At 37.7% G+C, this 13,750-nt stretch overlaps 1 pseudogene; it reads right to left on the bottom strand.

The window, feature by feature from the left end:
* Window positions 1-8,468: 8,468 nt before the first annotated feature.
* Window positions 8,469-9,765, bottom strand: LOC118623782 (annotated as a pseudogene).
* Between the last annotated feature and the right edge of the window lie 3,985 nt (window positions 9,766-13,750).

Here is a 13,750-nt window from a genome sequence, read left to right as displayed (position 1 = left end):
GAACCCGGGTCTCTCTGGTCTGCAGGCTGACACTCTAACTGCTGAGTCAAACCAGCCAGGGCCCAAGGATATTTTTCCATTGACTTTTAGAGAGACTAGAAGAGAGGGAGGGAGGGAAGGGGAGAGAGAAAGAGAGAAACATTGATGTGAGGGAGACACATCAATTGGTTGCCTCCTGCAGGACCCTGACCAGGGCCAGGGATTAAACCTGCAACTCAGGTATGTGCCCTTGCCTGGAAATCAAACCCGAGACCCTGTGGTCTGAGGGCCAGTGCTCTACCTGCTGAGCCAAACTAGCCAGGGCAGTCACCTGAATTTTCAATCTGGAAATTTAAACTTGAAAGGTCCAATTAAATATAATTTGCCTCTTAGAATGGAAAACTCGTGCAATTGTTCAGCTCATTTTTTTTCTAAGCAGACAGTTTCGTGCCCAATTTTCTGCATTTAACATATTTTATACAAAGCATATGGAATAGCTTTTTTACATCTTCCATCAGGCATGTGGAGGTTGGTGAGAAAACAAATCATAAGAAAACATTAAAGAAAAAAAAAATACATGAAACACATTCAAGATGTACAAGGGAAACCAAATGCAGACTTTTCACAGCCTGGCGTATTCAGATGTGAAAACAGCACTGGATCCAATGCCTTGATCTCACTTTTGCTTAAATTACTAACTGAGTAAATATCAAGGCAATGTTTATTTTTGTTGTCTATAACTTTATTATGCAAGAAGAAAAATTCAATTAACACTTTGGTTAGTGACTATATCTTTATTTTAAAAGTCTGATAATGTTTAAGTTGCATGAAAAAGGCAAATCCAGTTCCTCTGGAGCAACAGCTATGTAACTCGTGCATCACAGATTCGAAACGAAGGCCTTACCATCACTGACATCATACAATAAAATGAGAGGAAATAGAGGAAATGCAAGAGACATTTTTTAGTTTTTTCATGTTCCTTTAGCATGATGTCTGAACATGCTAAATAATGGGCAGACTAGGAGTTTAATTTCAGCCTTTGAATTTGAAAGCTTCGTTCCTAAATCACTACATTATACTACATTTATGTGAGTAGATTGATAATCCAAGGGAATGTATTATTATATCTTGTTATTTTCACATACAGTGACATATCTGTAATTACACATATTGTTTCATCTTAATTCTAAAATGATCTGTCACTATCTCAACTCATATGTGGTTTATAGATAATGCAATTCAGACTTAGGAAGTTATATTTGTTTTAAATCAAATAGAGAGTAAGAGGCACAGTTAACATTTAAGCTTCAGCTTCTGACTACTCACATCTGGGAAAGGGTTGTTATTCTAGTTGTATGAGCATTATTCTAGCTTTAAGAGTTGTTTAATTTATACTTGTTTATATATATACTTTCATATATTTCTTCCTTTTGAGAATGTCATGTATTGATACAATTATTCAGTGTGATTTTTTTCCTCCCTTATTTCAACAGAAATGTGTTTACTTCCTCTTATTTCTCAGATATATAGAGTGGGGCAAAAGTAGGTTTGCAATTGTTCATATGGAAAATAATACAATAATTAATAATACAAGACTAAAGTCTGTGTTTCACATACAACTGTACATTTACTTTTTTTCCCTCCACCCTGTAGATTACTATGGATATAAATTAAAAAAAAAAAAAAAATTGAACCTAGCCTTTTAAGACCTTAAAGCTTAATAAAAAATAAAAAAAATATGACAAGTAAACAACCAATTGTAGTGCAGTGGGATAGGTACTTTCCTTAGTAGTATAAAAACTATTAAGGGTGCGGCTGCTGTGGCTCAGTGGTTGAGTGCCAACCCATGCACCAAGAGGTCACCGGTTCAATTCCCAGTCAGGGCACATGCCCAGGTTGTGGGCCTTATCCCTGGTGGGGGGCATGCAGGAGGCGACCAAGCGATGTTCTCTCTCATTGATGTCTCTCTCTCTCTCTCTCTCCCCCCCTCCCTCTCCCTCCCTCCCTCCCTCCCCCTCTCCCTCCGTCCCTCCCTCCTTCCCTCCCTCCCTTCTGTCTTTCTAAAATCAATAAAGAAAAATTATTTAAAAAACAAAACAAAAACTCTAATGGAGGTGCTGTGGAATTCATTCTGCCTTTCACTGGAGTCTAAAAGAAGAGATTATTTGAAGCCCTGAGACAAAGTAAAACTAATTACTAACTTCCCTTATATTATGTCACTATCCTTTGAGTTAATCAACTATAAGATTACTCAATCAGAATGCTGTAGCCAACTCTATTTGTGAGATCTTGCCACTGGCTCTGTTGATCCATCACTTGGCTGCTGCCATGAAGGTGCTCACAATAAAGCCAAAGAAATGGGAGACCACATTCCAGAATAAGGTGCACTTACAAGGGCAGGGACTTTCTGCTTTGTACATGAGTGTATTCCAAGCTATTTGTAAAGCCTGGTTCCTAGTAAGCACTCAAATAAACGACTGAATGATTGAATAAGTGTGAAGAAAATAGTGGACTTTGACACCAGATATACCTGGGTTCAAATCATATATCTTCCAGCTACTAACTATTTGACTTTGGGGCTTCGAAGACTATTTTTTTTTTTTTTTTAATTTATTTATTTATTTTTTGTTACAGATATTTTACCTTTTTACCCCATTGGCACCCCCCACCCCACCCCCCTTCCACCCTGTCCCCGGCTTAGTTGTCCATGTCCATTGGTCATGCATACATGCATATAAGTTCTGTGGTTTATCTCTTCCCACCCCCCCACCCCCCATCCCCTCTTCTGAGGGATGTCAGTCTGTGCCCTACTTCCATGTGTCTGGGTCTACTGTATTCCTCAGACTGTTATGTTCATTATATTCCGTATATAAGTGAGATCATGTGGTATTTGTCTTTTTCTGCTTGGCTTCTTTCACTTAGGATAATACTTTCCAGGTCCCTCCATGTCGTCTCAAAGGATAAGAGATCTTTCTTTCTTACCGCTGCATAGTACTCCATTGTGTATATGTACCACAGCTTTTTGATCCATTCCGAAGACTATTTTTATTAATACTAAAGTATGTGCATTATAGGTTTCTTTGTAGTTATTCATAAAATATAGCAATTTTTTAAACTGATAAATACATATAAGAGTTGCTGAGCAATAATATCGTCAAAAAATGGTAAATCCCGATGAGTAGCAGAGAGGTCAAGTCAAAATGGATAATGTGGTGACCTGACCTCGAGCTTCATAGATAGAACCTCATGATGTTTCTGGCCCCTGATTTTCTACCTCTCTTTTAAGCACATTGTTTGAATTTCCTATGAAGATTAGACAGTGATACTCTCCTTAAGGGGATCAAAGTCCTGGAGAGTGACTGACATGGTGCCTGGCAAGTAGCATGGATTCCAGAACTGGTATCTAGACAGAGATTATTGTAGGTTGGAATAGTCAATGGAAGTTTTACATAGTACAATAAAAGGTAAATTAAACACACTAAAAGCAAAAAAGAAAAAAAAAGAAAAAACAGGAATGTACTCAAATAGAGAGTAGGGGCACATACATTTAAAATATTTGTATGGACAAGATACAACGTTGCTTTAAATGTATACATGTAGGAAGCAGCAGCAATATTATACAGTCGAGTAACCATTCTATAGTCAGAGCTAACTTTGCTTTAAAATAAACACTCATATATATAAATTACTCCATGATCAGCACTATAATGGGTAATTTGCTTACTCCTTTTTAAAGTTATTGATATTAATATTTCTATTATTATATATCTTTTGTGGATCATGAAAGTGAGGTTTTAAATAGGTTAAATAATTTGACCAAGGCCATACATCTAGTGAATGGATTTCCAGAGAGTATTTCTTTTCCAATCTGGTACAGTATTTCTCCAAGTATGGGTCATAGATACACTTACATTAGTACTTGTGGTGTTTTTGAAATGCATATTTCTGGGCTTTACCCCAGATACACTTAATTCCTGGGCCAGGAATCCACCTTTTTAATACACAATCTAGGAAAATCTTATACGTTACAATTTGAAAACCATTCCCATAGATCTGTACCATAAGAATTCAGATGTCAGCCCCGTGTTTTAACATGCTGTCGTAGATTAACCGGAGTCGTTTTCAGTCTCATCATCTTCAATGTGGGAAAAATAATAGTATCTGTTGTGTATAATTATTTTGACTGTTAAATAAATAAGCATGTATAAAGCCCTCGGAACAGAATCTGATGAATTATTGGTATTTAATAATGTTAGCTACCATGAATATTTACTCTTTTTTTTCCCCCCCAAGACTTGCTTGAGCTAGAATCAGTCTCAGAGACATCTATTCATTTTAGTCATTATTCTCTTCACATTCATTTTCTCAGACTGAAGAATCCTACTCTGGTTTTTTATGGAGGCATTTCATCATTTTGGCCATTTAAATGACATCTCCCATAGCTTTTCCCTACTACATTCTACCTATGATTTTACTAGCATCCCACTACAGAATGTTGCAGATGGGGCCCCCTTAATAACTTCACAGCAAAAGAAGCTTATGTTTTGGGTTTGTTTTCTGCCCTTTCTGATGCTGCCCAGCCTTTTAGTGTTCTTGTGCACATTAAGGGGAACAGGGCCAAATCATTCAGTTTTCTTTTTCTGGATTAGAATTAAGAACTCAGAGCCCATCACCATTAAAAAAAAAAAAAAAAAAAAAAAAGTGCTTAAATCTTTTTCTCTAAATGCATTATCCTAATTAAAATAACAATAATTTATATTCTTGTAGTGCTTTATCATTCAGAAAATCCATTTGGTCAGAAACCATAAAGGTACCATTTCATTATACATTTTACTGTCCTATAGCATTTTTAAAATGCACACACAGACCCACACAGACATAATACCAAATCAAATGTTTTTCTCGCCTTATTCCAAATCTTACTATACAACCAACATGGGGTAAAATTTAGGAATGATTCCTGCAGTATGTATATTCTATGCATAAGAAAATAGAATTTTGGAATATTTTTAAAAGATTAAGAATAGACAATTGCTCGGCTGGTGTGGCCCAGTGGTTGTGCATCGACCCATGCACCAAGAGGTCACTGGTTTGATTCCTGATCAGGGCACATGCCCAGGTTGTGGACCAAATACCCTGTGGGGGGACATCGGGAGGTGGCCAATAGATGTTCTCTCTCATCAATATTTCCATCTCTCCCTCTTCCTTCCTCTCGCTCTAAAATCAATAAAAAGGAAAAAAAAAAAAAAGAATAGACAATGTATATGTATTATTAATTGTTAGTCATGACTAAACCAAAGTCTCCTGATTTTGTAAAATCTTTAAACTCTGTTTCCCAGTCTCCTTGCTATAAGTTTTAATTAAAATCAATATGACAAATGACTATTTATAACAATTATTTCAACTTTCAGAAAGAAAATACCATTTTCTTTAAAAACATGCACTTAAATTTTTTACAAAATGTCAAACAAAAGACACATTTTGGCTTTTTTAAAAAAACAAGTAATTAACTAGCTTTTAAAAAAAGCCGCATTCGTAGATTAACAGTTTGTGTATTAAGCTTACGTTCTGCAAGCCTGTGACTAATGCTTCATTATGATTTTCATTTATCAATTACACAGATCTGAGCCCAATGAATATATTTTGCTGTCTAATCTCAGAGAAGTTGTAAAAGTCCTTCATCAACATTCTTCCAACATTTTCCTCATTGCCAGTCTTAAAGCAACAAGGGATGATAAAATTGAGCTATGATATTTCTTACAAACAAATCTCAGATGAACTTACCACAATTTTGGGACAGGAAAGGCTGGTCCCCTCTGATGGTGGAGAAAGGGTGCTTCTACTGGTGGGCAAGTTCGGCAGAATTGAGAGGTTCAACTTTTCAGATTCCTCTGTCTTCTCAGAATTGTTCATGCCATTCTTAGGGTTCTACTCCTCCCAAGGCAATGCCCAAATTCTAACATAACAAACACGGCAATGTTGTGCGTTTGAGTTATGTTTTAATTCTATAGTCAGCCTAATTAGATTTGAGGTCAGACTTTTAGCCAGGCCTGCCTTATAGCTACCAAAAAAAACAAGACATGTATTCAAGGTCATAAAGGAAACTCAGTCTGGTATCTGGAGATGAAACTTGAAAAATCTGAGCCTATCTTTTTTTCTTTTCCAAAGCTCTTTGCAATTGTTAGAAGCAGCCAGCAAATACCTGACATCTCAAAACTTTTTCCTAAATAGACATTTCATCTCAAACCACTAAAAGTGTTAATATATAGTCAGGTGAATTATTCTGCTGATTCTGCATGCCATCAATTACTAACATCACATATCCCTTTAGCAAAAACAAATTAAAAACAAAACCAAAAACCTGTTAAGTCATCAAGTTCTAAGAGGGAAGTAATCCAATCCCAAATTGCATGTTGCAAGTTTCTTCTGTAGAACCACTTCTGATGCTAAAACTGCATTAGGATTTAATTACCAAAAGCTCAACCTACATATTTCAAAGGAGTGAAATAATTACAAAGAGATGGAAGGGCTGGAAAGCCAAACAAGGGATTGTGAGGCAACTGAAAAGTACAAGCAGTAGGAGACGTCTAACATCTTTGGGTTTGGAAAAACCAAAGGGCTGTGATGTGACCAGAGTCAGTTTGAACCAATGGAAATTGAAACTATGACAGAGGCTGCCTGACAAGAGCTAGAACAATGGAGTAGAAACAAAGTACCGGTTGTTCCCCTTTCCTGATTCTTCCAAAATCCTTACTGTGTTTCCGTTGGCTGAACCCAACTAGAATCTTGTTGCTAAATGATATTAGGAAAGGTAATTTGAAGAATTCAGTATCTATTAATGCAAAGTAGGTTGGGAGAAGTTGAGGGAATAGATTGAGAGCAAATGGGAAAGTGATAAGCACACTTGTCTTCATGACTACTCTTCAAAGATTAGAGGGTAGTAAGGTGTTTGAGTTTCTGAAAGGTCACCACAACCTTATTATTTTTTTTTTTTTTAATCATTCTGCTTCTAGAAAAATGTTCCTCAAAACTTTCCTTGACAATCAGTCACATGGTATAATCAAGGTTTCTTTTTATTTGTTTATTTAATACATCATCTGTATATTGTATTGTGTTCACCACATTGAGTCCCCTTCCATGAGCAGTTATTCCCCCTTTACCCTCTTCTACCACGCCCCCTCAACTCCCCTTCCCCTCTTGTAATCACCATACTGTTGTCTGAGTCTGTGAGGGATTTTTTTTTTCCTTAACCTCTTCACCTTTTTCACCCAGCCCCCACCCCAACTCCCCTTCCCTCTGACAGCTTTCAGTCGGTTCTCTATCTATGAGTCTATTTCTATGTTGCTTGTTAATTCATTTTGTTCATTAGATTCCACATATAAGTGAAATCAATGGTACTTGGCTTTCTTTGGCTGGTTTACTTCACTTAGCATACTACTCTCCAGGTCCATCCATGCTGTCACAAAGGGTAAGATTTCCTCCTTTTTTATGGCCAACTAGTAGTCCATTGTATAAATGTACCATAGCTGTTTCATCCACTCATCTACTGATGGACACTTAAGCTTCTTCCAAATATTAGCTATTGTAAATAATGCTGCAGTGAACATAGGAGTATATATAGTCTTGTAAATTAATGTTTTTGATTTCTTTGGATATAGTCCCAAAAGTGAAATATGTAGGTCATAAGGCAATTCTGTTTTTAATTTTTTGAGGTAACATCATAGTGCTTTGCACAGTGGCTGCACCAATCTGCATTCCCACCAACAATGCACAATAGTTTCCTTTTCTCCACATCCTCGCCAACACTTGTTTGTTGATTTATTGATGATAGCCATTCATTAACTAAATCTCTTTAGTGGGGGGGTATAAAATGAAAACCCAAGTCCTTTGGATAGAAATAGGAAAAGGAATGCCCAAACACATCCTGCTGTAGGATTTCATCGCTCCAAAATTCCATGCACAAAGGTGGTATCATTTAAATTTCAATAGGTTTCACTTTCTTTTTGCCCTCCAAATTTAAGTAAATGTGTGCCTTATTCAGGAATTATCAGAAATTTCATTCGGTTTGAATGACAAAAAAGTATTCCATGACATGGGTAGAAAGCTGTCTTTTCAACCAACTTGTAAGACAAAATTGTCAATAAAGTACATTTCACATAAAAGTACCCATTAAAGTAATTTGAAATGCAATATATAAGGTGCTTATAGTACAAAGTTGCTAAATATATACATTATATGTGTCAAGTCCAAATAAAGCAGGATCTTATCTCTCCCTAAGCCAGACAGAACAATGGAAACATACTCCACATTTTTAACTCTGTGCAGGAATATGTATTTTGATGCAACTGTGAGTGTGCATGTGTGTGAGAAAGAGACTGTGCCTAAATATGTACATAACTGCTTAATGGTCTGTGCAAATGTCTAAAGGTAGTTTCCTAGAATCTGAAACCTTTCAACACTGACATAATTATGTCTAAGTAGTATTAGGCTTATAATAATGGTTGAGCTATTTCAGCCTGTATATCTGATAAGTCAGATATTTGAATGCAAATTAAAAGTTTAACAAAAATTATAAAAAATACAACAAATACAACGCTACTGAGAGAGACCCCTCTGAAATAAGCGTATGACTCCTCTTGCTCATATTCTCCTGGTCCGACACTACCATGGAGGAGTACAGTATTCTGTGTGTGAGGAGCTGATCTTGGAGCTGTTAGGCTGAGCAGTTCCCGAATGCTCCTGAGTGATCTGTTGTGTGGCGGAGCAGTGGGTTCCAGATCTGTAGAGTTCATAGCTCCTTTTGAGAAATTCTTTCTGAAGGCAGGATCATGGGCTAAAAATATTGGGTGCATTTCTGCTAATGCATTATCATAACCCTGCTTGCCTAAAATAAAATCATCTGACTGATTCTGTGAAATAGACCACCTTTCATCAGCTACTGCGATAATTGGTTGAATTCAATCGTCGTATTTCTAATGCCATCTTTCTGGGATCTCTTCTTTTTTGTAAACAGTCAGATTAGGATGGACAAGAGCGAGTGCCTCATAGACTTCATCAAATGTACCTTCTTTTGGCAAGACAACTGCTACTGGAGATTTGTCAGTGAAGATATAGTAGACTTTATCCAGATCCTGAGATTATCTTCCCTCAGAACACCGGGTCATTCGGTGATCACGTGTGAAAATTAGGCTCAGAGTGTTCCACAGCTTTGCCTTTGTCAGTATTTGCATAAGATATCCTAACTTGTTGTCAGTGTCTGAAATGATATGCTTCATGAGTGGTCCCTCAGGTCCCAAATGGTGGCCCATGTCATCAGAGTCTTCCCAATAGAGAAGACCAAGATTGATGTGGTTTTTTGTTGTTGTTGTTACTTGTTTGATTTGTTTGCTTGCTTTATGTAAACCATTCAATAATTTTGGCAACTATCTTCAAAGGAAACAAACTTATTATAAAGCATGTAGTGAGTAGGAAAATGCTCCTGTAATTTTACATCTGTTCCGGGCCACATGGCTGTGCCCCTGGGCTATGCGGCCCTCTATTTGTGATCCATATTGGTGTTGCTTCTTCCAAACACTCAGAATTATAAATATTCATGTTATTCAAACGAAAGTGGGGTGTTGGAACTCTTTATGTGTAATCCCAACAGAATCCATCAAATGAAACTGGTGGAACCTTCTGCTGATCTAGTTGGAGAGAAAATGTAACTGAAAGTGTTAACGCAGCGAGTGTGAAGGCCGCCCAGAGGAGTTTTGACGTCGTCTTCAAAGTACTTGACCAGTTCGGCATAAGATGATCTTTGCAGTGATCTGGTCCAAAATGGCTTGGGGCAGTGGGGAGCAGGATCTGGAGGGCGCTCCCTTCGGCAGACGGGGCAGTAGTGGAGAGGTGGCAGGAGTGAGGGGACCCACTGAGCTCGCAGCTGCTCACCCGCAAGCCTGGGTGTGTGACATCGGTTTATATTTTATGTTTTTATTGATTTCAGAGAGAGGAAGGGAGAGGGAGAGAGAGAGATCAATGATGAAGGAAACATTGATTGGCTACCTCCTGCATGCCCCCTACTGGGGATCCAGCCAATAACCCAGGTATGTGTCCCCACCAGAAACTGGGACCTCCTGGTGCATATGTCTACACTCAGCCCCTGAGCCACACTGTCAGGCTCTTTGTGTGACATCTTAAAATCATCGATAAATATTCTGGAGGCTTAAATTTCTTCTCTAATTCTTTTCCTGTACTGTATTTGACTTCCTGTACTGATTCTAAATTATAGTATCTTCCTTTGTGAAACAGACATCCCATGCATGACACTGTTCAAATGATAGTCTCGACTGGTCTGAAACTTGGAAACACAGTACAGCAGCTTTACCAAAGCTGAACAGAGCGTACACACCCCATGACCGACAGTTCTGCTCCTTGACAATGCTCCTTAAAGGTATGTAAAGGCAAGCTCATAGCAGTGTTATTTGTGACAGTTCAAAACTGGAAACTATTCAAATGCCTATTAGGGGTAATGTAGATAAGCAAATAGACTTATTAACAGAATTATTATACAATTTGAATGAATTATCTACCACTATGCAAATCTGTATGGGTGAAGCTGACTGAAAGAAGCTAAACAGAAAGCAGCACATGATAAATTATTGCATTTATATAAAATATAAAAAAATATACCTAATCTATGAAAACAAAAATCAGAGATTTCTCTTGCTGGCACAGGTGTAGTGACTAGAAGAGAACAGAGAGGCTTCTGGGATTGGCAACAGTGCGTGTGTTTATGACAACTTTACCAAATTGTATATGTTGCTATGAGCTCAGTTGTGTTCCCTCAAAATGTGTATGTTGAAGCCCTGACCACTAGTACCGCAGAGTGTAAAGTGCATTTGGTGATAAGGCCCTTAAAGAGGTAAATAAGTTAAAATGAGGCCCTGGGGATGGGCCCTAATTCTATCTGACCGATGCCCATATCAGAAGAGATTAGGTCATACCAACTAGAGCAAGGACTCAGGGGAAAGACCATGTGACAGTAGTGACAAGGCAGCCTCTGCAAGCCCGAGGAGAGGCTCTGTGGAAACAAAACCTGCCAACACGTCTTGGACTTCCGGCCTCCAAACTGTGAGAAAGTAAACTTCTGGTGTTGAAGCCACCTGTCCTGACAGCTTTAGCAAGCTAATACACATATGTATTATTCTTCATGTGTACTATCCTATACTAATTTTTAAAATTTATTATGACATGCATACCACTTACTCTTCAGCCAAGTTAGTGTCATACTTTATAAATATATACATATATAGATATATACACACATATGTGTGTGTGTGTGTGTGTGTGTACATATGTGTTCACATTAGTAGGATAAATAAAAATGATAAATAGCCTCACTTTTATTTCTGTTAGATTTAGCTGCTAAGTAAATTTTGGCATAAAACAATCAAAATATATTTTAAAGAAGAGTAAAAGAGAGTCCTGCAATTTTTAGAGCTTTGTGTATTTGGAAACGTGGATAAGTCATTGTAGACCTGACCTAAAATAAGTTTAAAATGATGTATAATGCTATCTGTTTACAGCTGCTGTTCTCCACTATAGTTACATCAAGTGCCTTCTCAGATATCCTTGAGATGTTCACATTGTCATCTGAACCATCAGGACACAAACTGCTTTAGGCACTTCAAATGGGAGCATAGTAAATATAAATACAGCGTGTTTGGGAGAAGACAGCATCTGCTGTGAACCTTGTAGTATAATACAGCAAGTATATTGAAAAAGCCAATAAAGTGAGGCCAAAAAATAATTTATAAAGTACCATGAAATATGCCCCTAGAAATTATACTCCTCTGAGCCCTACTTCAATTCCTAGTAAAACTATGGCATTAACATAGAATAGTATTGGGACTATTAAATAGCTTAAAAAATATCACGAGTAAAACTTGATAGTCTTTTACTAGGATTATAAAATGGAACTGATAGAAAAATAACATTTTTATCCTTATTCAGAAAGTCACTTGATCATATCTTAGGGAAAATCCCCTGATCTCATTTCAGGCCAAGGGAGGCATGTGCCATCATTAGCACCATTAATTGTAATAAACCCTCTGCTGGGTTTCTTTTCATCTTATGTGGTCAAATCCATGTGATACTAAAAGCAAGTTTTACTTTCATTCGCTGGACTGTAGAGTTCTTGTATATATAAAAAAGTTCAAATCCAATAGGTATTTAAATAAACTACTAAAACACCAGTGTGCATCATTTATAAACTGTAGTTCACTTTTTCTTCTGGCAAGTGAGAAGTCGTTGAAAATATCTATGACGACCCCTCTAAAATTAAGGAGAACTTGTGTTTAATATAGGTGAAGAATGGTAGACATAAAGGAAGGGCCAAGAGCCGGGCCAGTGTGGCTCAGTGTTAAGCATAGACCCATGCATCAGGCGGTCACCGGTTGGATTTCCAGTCAGGGCACATGCCCAGGTTGTGCGCCCCATCCCAAGTGGGGAGCATGCAGGAGGCGGCCAATCAATGTCTCTCTCATCAATGTTTCTATCTCTCTCTTCCTCTCTCTCTCTCTAATATAAATAAAGAAAAAAAAAAATTAAAGAAAGGGCCAAGAGCAAGTGACCTGCAGAGGAAGAGAGGTGTCATTGTGAGGTTCATCTGATATCCTTCTGACCCTCTTCAATTCATGCCTGAGACACATGAGACCATCATTTTCTTTACAGGCATTTTGGGTTTTTTTTTTTTTAAGGCAAAACCAGAGTACCTTGATGGCAAGGAATTTGGGACTTTTACTTTCAAAAGTTGAGTTCCAGCTGTAATGTAAAAAATGTTAGAGGAATACGTGACTGGACAGAAGTAGATTGCTGCTCTTCCCCTCTCTCTCAGTTTGGAACAGGGAAACCCAGGCAGGCCTCTCTCACCACTGCATCAGATTACAAATGACGGAGAGACCTGGGGAGGCCAAGAGTCTTCTTCCTCTTGCACTGGGGTAAGAGAGCAGAGAGGTTTCCTGTTACATCTATAACTGACATCATGTCTTCTGTGTTCTGGGCATTGTGCTGAAAATGTGCATCCAGTATATTTAATTTCTAAAGCAACAGGTGTTCAGAATAAATAAGCATGTTGTCTGTTTTTCTAACATGCAATTGATAAATTTGGAATTTGAACCCAGCTTTTCTGTCTTTAAACTTCATAATGAGAAAGTATATGGGAGGGGGAGATATTTAAAAATAAACAGTATATGGGAGTTTGGAAAAGATTAATTTGGATTCAGTAATAACAAGTGGGAAAAAACAGAAAATTCAAACGGAGAAAACTAAATGTCAGGCACATTGACCCACTAAGAAATGTTAGATCTGTAAAAGGACATTGACTTTGAAAAAGAGCTAATTGAGATCTCTTGAAGGTAAAGATCATGGTTTGCTGTACATTTTCTGATACTTTTTGGATATTTCATGTGCTTGTGTAAGAAATCACCAGGCTATGCGGATTTGGTTGGGATATTAGACATATACATTCAAAAAGCTCTATTGGGAAAAACTAGATATAGGGGGGAAAAAAGAATGTTTCCCTTCCTTGAGATACAGTATTATTCTTAGTGCTAGACATCAGGACATGCCTTTAGTGGGCTGGTCCTCTGAGAAACCCCACAAACCTCCAGTGATATGCTTCTAATAACATTTATCTTAGCCTACGCGGTTAGATGCCTTTATCATCTAATGTTCTACTCTTGCCCTCTCCTTGTTTGTATGTCCACTACGCAACAGAATGGCACCCACAGAG

This window comes from Molossus molossus, unplaced genomic scaffold, assembly GCF_014108415.1.
Source record: "Molossus molossus isolate mMolMol1 unplaced genomic scaffold, mMolMol1.p scaffold_m16_p_10, whole genome shotgun sequence".
In the NCBI taxonomy this organism is placed as follows: domain Eukaryota; kingdom Metazoa; phylum Chordata; class Mammalia; order Chiroptera; family Molossidae; genus Molossus; species Molossus molossus.
The sequence above is the reverse complement of the archived record's forward strand: the minus strand, read 5'-3'. Positions and strand labels throughout refer to the sequence as shown.